The sequence below is a fragment of the Anopheles moucheti genome, chromosome X (assembly GCF_943734755.1).
Source record: "Anopheles moucheti chromosome X, idAnoMoucSN_F20_07, whole genome shotgun sequence".
Taxonomy (NCBI): Eukaryota; Metazoa; Arthropoda; class Insecta; order Diptera; family Culicidae; genus Anopheles; species Anopheles moucheti.
Genome location: NC_069142.1, coordinates 259,304 through 266,754, shown reverse-complemented (window position 1 = coordinate 266,754; position 7,451 = coordinate 259,304).

The following is a 7,451-nucleotide window of genomic DNA, read 5'->3' as shown; positions in this document are numbered from 1 at the left end:
TCCGAACGAAGAAATTCAAGCAAGCACAGGTAATTGCAGGGTCATATGAAAGGTCAACCCTAAAATCCGTTGTGTCTTCTCAGGGTCGCGAGCGTTAGGAACTGGAAGGTGATCTGCAACCATGGGGGCGCAATCACTGGACGTTCAAACCTAATATTGCCGCGCTCTGCAGCAGGCCTGCGCGTTGAGGAGTTGGTGATGGACTTTACAGTCCATTCCGAAATGCGGCGTGTCCTGTTAGGTGTGAGGCTGAAATATAATGATTACCGTGAACGGGTTTAAACCGGGAACTGATTAAGTCCGGCCCGGCCCCAAACAATCCAACCACTTTAAGTAGGCCTTATCATGACTCCGCCGAGGCAAAAACTTGCAATCCTGGGACTAATTGTTTTTGAACGCTATTGACTGCGCACCACCTCCGCAGTCATGTGAGGGAAAAGCGCGGTGCCATCTGGGTGCCAATGCGCCGTATCTTCAGCATTAGGTCAGTGAGTTCTCCTCATGGACTAGTTATCCGGAGTCTCGCTCACACAACTACGACCTTGATCTGCATGAAGCAAAGTGTAAAGGTTGGGAATAAGCGCGGTGCCATCTGGGTGCCAATGCGCCGTATCTCCTCTCTGTTGTGGGCTTAAGGTCAAGATATCATGGCCAAACTAACAAACGTGAGACGAATGGCAGAGGGAGGGCCGAATCGAACTTAAAGTTCCCTTACGTGCGCTTCTACCTATAGTCCTCACTGTTAGCTCCCCGCACACAAAACTCCTTGCACACAAACTGTACAAATCGGTGTCTACGTCAGTTAAACACTTGAGACCGTCTTCATGCTCCTGCATGAGAAGCAGTTTTCGGTTCGTAGACATCGTGGTATGCGCCGCTGTAGGGGTGCGCCAAGTGGGCAAACCCGCCTCTGCAGCAACAGACTCGTCAGGTAGAGTGCGTGAAGGGTGACTATGAGGAACCATGTAGGAGCAGCTCCTCCATGCTGTAGTGGACCATGCTTTGCCGATCGCGAGGGGAGTAGGCTGAAGCACAGGTAGTTGCATGACTCCTGTGTGGATTCCGTGATCATCTCGAACGCCGGACATCTAACCAATGATCATCGCGCGGCGCCGCGGGGGTTTTGTTAGCTTCTTAGTAAGGACAAATGTACTCAGAGGGCCTATGCTGACGTAAATGTCCTAAAGGGCCATCCGACGTAGGTCTCTGAGGTTTGAGGAGTTGTTAGTCAGTAGGCGCTCCGGCGATCGGGCAGTTCCCTGACTATGGTGGTTCATTTGTGGGTTCTCTATGAAGATTCTCTCCTCCAACAATCCAAAAGAAAAGAAACAGTTCAAAAGCGTAATTCAAGCATTTTGCAAATAGCTTTTGGATGATTTGGAAGATCAGCGAAACAAATACCTGATTACCAAGTATGCAAATAGTTACATAAAAACGTGTGCTTTTACAACAAAAAAATACTGCTCTGTTTAATGAAATGAATATTTGACCTTAATATTTAAATAATTTGAAATGGCGATTTAAAAAATGTTGAATGCAATAAAATTTGCTTGAATTCTACGTAAAACAGTTCCAAAAAGATATGTCCTTTGCATCTGAGCGCCATGAGAGGAGTTGATGATCTTCACTAAACGTAAAATGAGGTCAGAGACAACTAAAATGTACTTTAAACAAGAGGTGGGCAAATTCCGACCCGCGGGTCCAATCCTGCTCACCAATTAGTTTTATCCTGCCCTCTATAAAATATTGTTAAGGATAAAAAAGAACACAAGATCTCTCGGCACCATGACTCGAGGATTTTTCCCTGTGAATCATAGTTGACTCCAACTTTCTAGACCTCATCGATTCTTAATTTTTCAATTTAAAAAGTCTTGATCGTTCTCAATGTTTAATGAGGATTCTTTCTAGTGAATTCCAAAAATATCAGCAACCGTGAATATTTGTTTTGCAATACATACAACAACGTATAAATCGAAGGATTTATCGAGCGATGCTTTAAAATATAACACTTACACACTTTTATGCATTAAAACATATACCGATTTCAGCGATTTTTCATACGATTTTTCTGCCACCTAACCGAAAAGTGTTGAGAAGAACTCAACACTGTTTCGTGTTTGATAGATATTATACCAGGTATACCAGGTGTATAAGTTGAAAAGATCCGTGTTTTTGACGGAAAAATACGGTTTCCGGGAAAACTAGAAAACATTATTTATTCAAAGTAATACTCGTTTGTTTCCAACCCCATTTTTGAACATCTCTCAGGCATATTGTGAATCCCATTCTAAAAGCTGTTTGGGCCTTGGTGAAAACCATTCGCCGACCCCTTTTTGGACATCTTCATATTCGTAGTAGCGGTGCTCTGAAAATGCTGCTCTGATAAGGCGACGGTTACCAACAACAATCAAGATGTTAGCGATCGATACAGTCGATTCAGCAGCGCATGGTTCAACGTTTATGGAACGTGTCATCGATCAGCGGCGACCGGTTGCTAACCATCGAAAAAAGCGTACCACAGTTTCCTGTGGTCATGTGGCGTGTGGCTGATCCCACGCAGCATCAGCAGCACACGTAAAGGTGCGTTGGTTCTAGTTGAGTATAATAAAGAATTGTGAGCAACTTACGCTGGAATCGACAGCAAAGCGAGACGTGGGTTTAGCCGTGAAGTAAGTAATAACAAGGTGCGTTATTACAAGAGGCAAACAGGCGATAATCTGAAGGAACTAGTTCTGGCGGGTGTGATCCTCTAAAACTTAAACCTTGTGCGGCGTTGCATTCTCATTTTGCAATATCACTTTAACGTGCATTTGAGCCCTTTTTCCATCGATGCATTTTCCCATTTTCCTGGTTTCTGGATCTTTTCCGTGGATTTGATACGTTCGCAAATCACGACTTGCGTCACACTCAATGCTTCCGCCGACTATTGTTGAGTTTAACTAGGGTCTGCATCCAACAGCTCTTGCAATTCCGCGTTATCAAACTTTTTCCTGAATGGTCCTTGCCCTTGAGATCAAAATCACCACTCTTGAATTGCCGAAACCACTTTTCTCATGATTTCACAGATGGGGCATATATACCATAAGCTTCCAATAGCTAACGATGTGCTTCAACAGCTTTTTTCTTCAATGATTATATAAAAGCAGAGAATGCCGCAAACGCCCTTATTTTTTAACGAAACTCGACATATTGTATGTGATAAACTATAAAGACACTTCGTTTCGAATGAAATTGATATATGTTAAAGTTAAATGGCAGAAAATGACATATCTATATATGAATCGGCAATAAATGACAAATGCTCCAACCGAACATTTTCAACTTATACAACTGGTATTTATGCACAACCAAAGTGGGTATAATAGGAGATGTATTCATGTAGAACTTTTTCTCATCAGCGCTATAGAAAAAAAGCGCAAAAGGTGGATCAAACTCGGTTGTCAAATCTTGCCGTTGACGCCGTTGTAGGTGTGTGACCGTTAAAGAAAATTGTCATTCGTGTTCTCTTTTGTTTCCGGCGAAACAGCACCCGGTAAATTTTCAAACTTCGGTACGCGATTCATGCCACCGAACTTATGCACTGAAACTGAGCCGAACTGGTGCACTTCCCGGCTGCGGGATCTCAATTGCATCGAAGAGGGTATAATTTACAACCGCGGAAATTGACAGCTTGCCGCGGAGAATGACAGCCTGCCGCGGAGATTTGGCAGGCGACCGCGGCCAAGTGGCATACAAGTTATACCATGTGCCCATGTGGAGACGGCCTAACGTTTCCTGATGCCTTGACGACAAACCATTCGTTAATAATAATAATGGTCCGATGGAATCTGGGAACAATTCTCACGATAGATAGCATTCTTGTCGTCGACCATTGTTAAGTCGGATTCGATCGAACCGAAATTGATGTTTAGCCAAGGGTAATTTACCAGCCAGGACAAAAAAGGATGAAAGGAACCTGCGAAGTTGAAATATGCGCTCATTTTAAAACACGCAAAAAAGTGATTTTTTTTAAAGAAACCCTATCGGCATGCCTGCATGAATTATAATAAAGGGCTAAAAAAAATATCCAGGCTTTAGCTGAAGTACTTTACCAAACTATACGGGAATAAATATGGTTATTGGTTTTAGAACTCCCGATGACGCTAACGATTAAGTTGTAGTTGAATATTACTGCAAGTTAATCAATTACAGCCAGAGCTAATGAGGAATAGTACGGATGATATTTTGTACCAATCCTTTCGTGAGAAAGATTACCTTCTTCCAAATAAAACCGGACATCCAAATGGATACATGGAAATAGAACCTGAGAGGAACACACAGGAGAACAGGAGCGATATACACGGTTCTCGACATTATTCTACGACTTTAATCTAATTATTCAACTCACAGATGAGATCGCTATGATGAGACATAGATTTTTATGATGACACCCTCAGATGTCAATGTTAACATCGCAGTCCCTATTGTCATTATTCTGTTAAAATATATACACTGCTAACTTCACATGTATATAATAATAATATAATATTTATAATCCAAGACACAACCTGGTCAACAACCCATGTGGACAGCCTAAAAGGACTTTCCATACAGGGTCTTCTGGTGTCATTATCATGACGTGACCAACCCACCGGAGCCTGGCGAGTCTAATCCGCTGTACGAGAGTAATTTCGCCGTACAGTTAATAGAGCTCGTCATTGTAGCGGCTCCTCCATTGTCCTTCTACACATATGGGGCCAATAATCCTTCTGAGCCTCTTCCTCTCGAAAGCGGCTAAGAGGGTTTCGTCAGTGGTTCCATGTCTCAGAAGCGTATATGAGGACTGAAACTATATAAGTTCTACATAGTAACAGCTTCGTTCGTCACGACAGGGTTTTGTGTGGAGAAGTTTCCTCAGATTGTAGAATGACCGGTTGGCATCCAGCACCCGCGCGTATCTCAAAATCATTGATATTGTCGGTGATGACGTTTGACCCAAGATAGGTGATAGGTTTTAGACGACTTCATGATTTTCAAATAGGAATGTGTGGAGCAGGTTTTTCCTGCTTGGAATCGCCATCCGCTGGTATTTTCACTTGTTTTGTCAATTTTTGTATGAATACGTTCCACGTTTTTTCCGATTATTAGGAATGTAACGTAGAATGATTTTTTTGTTATTTGTAAATGAAATTTTTAAATGAAGTTCTTCATACAACTCAAAAACATTCAAATGACGTTACGATTGAGATAACTTTTTTAAGAATCCTTAAATAAACACTCCTGAATTGCTTATGGATACTGAAGAGGGTTTTTTATATTAGAAATACGTCAATAATTATAAAAATGAATCTTGTATATTTACAATTTACAACAACTGTTGTATTGTAAATAATATGTTATCAGCAGGTACAGAAACAACGAAAATATTAAATGACTAGAAAATTTTCAAAGTAATGTATATAACATATATCATAACATATATGCAATGGGTACAATCGATACCCGAGAATCGCGGATAATGCGTTCCGCGATAAGAAATCCGCGTATCTCCAATATCCGCGTGTCTCGCGTTTCCGCTAAAACATCATTTATATGGATCGAATATTTATTTTCACGTTACGTAGCCCATTCAATATTGATATGTATGTGTTTATTTAAAAAATGACTGTAAATGCTATGAAAATATTTTTTTTAACAATCAAATGTTAGGATTTTTTTTTAATTTGCAATTTAAAAATTGAATTCTGCGTTCAAAACTCCGTGAAATGTAAATTTTTTAAATCTGCGTATCTCCGAATCCGCGTATGTCGAGAACCGCGGTACTCGGGTATTGACTGTATAAATCGAGTGACATATAATGGACATATGTATACATATAGTATATATGCACTACATGTATTATATATTACATTTGCATTATATGTAATATTTGTATATATGTATAGTTATTTGTAATTCTCTTGAACGGTTTGTAAATATAAACACCCTGTTTTTATTTTTTGTGCGTTGCCTGTTTCTACAGCACCATTTGAATTCTCATTGATATTTCGATTTACTACAATCGTTGAGTGTATGAGTTTTTTTGTTTTTCATAATTAATATTATTTGGATCGTTGCCGTTACTACGGTATTTTTATATCACAGAACAAGAATTTATATACCAATTATTGATCACTTTACTATTCTTTTCGTGCAAAGGTAGTGCGTAATATTTTGTAATACTTTTTTCCTCACTTCGAAGGATAACATACTGTGATAGATTTAAGCATTGTCAAAACACAGTACTGTCGAAACTATTTAAGCGTTAATTATCTTTTGTAAAAACATAAAACTTATTTGATATGTATTATAATCGACTTGAATAGTAGATGTACTAAACGTACATGTATAGTGTACTAAATTTACATTATATACATTTATGTGTATGTTACAACTTGTGATTGTTCTTATAAGTACACATGGTTCTACACACTTATGCCTGCAGTATAAAAAAATTTGTATTAAAAAACACAAATAATTAAAATGCCATCGAAAAACAATCTACTTTGACAACTAATAATGAACTACTCAAACATGTTGGTATTCAACTACGTATCTAGTTGCCAGAAAAATGATAAAATTTTCGAGATAATTTGATAATTTGCAAAACAAATGTTCCGATTTTTGAATACATCGGAATGTTGAAAAACAAATAACGCTAAAAAAAATACAAAAAGTTACTGACAATAAAAAATTAAGGTTATTATTTTGCGTACAATATTGGAAACAAAATATTGTTCTTTAAATGTGCTATAAACTTGTTCAAATACATAAATATTTAGTAGCGCGAAATATTAAATTATGGATAATAAGTAACTTTCATTCAAAACACTGTGTTTCGTTCGCACTTATCACTAATACCACTAAACTTCCACTAGTCTTACTTAGAGTTATATATAATTTAAAAATGATTGATTGCTGCTTTGCTGATAGGAGAAATGATCCAGTTTATTTTAAATGGAACAATACACATTTTTCTTATACTGAATCAGGTTGTTTTGATCAATATCATAGATGTTATATAAATTATGTTTATATTAAATATAAACATCATACATTTATATATATAACCGTTGGATGTACATGTACATGTGCATGTACTTAACTTATATAGGGCATTTAGTAGAATTGAATAAATATAAAATTAAAGTTTTCACGAGTTTAGGATGGTTGTTTAAAATTATTTGGTCACAATTTGAGATTCCTGCTTAAAATCTTCACACATTTTCAATATCACTAATTTACATGAACCATTAAATCCACCTAAAAGTGGATCTCACAGCTTTGAAATACACTGTTTAACGGATGTTTCTCAATATTTCTGTTGGTATGCAACTCTTTCAGATACGTTATTCAGTCAATTTCGTCATTCTAAGATAATATAGAATCTATATTAACTTGATTAGATTTTGTCACCTTATTTTTCACAAACC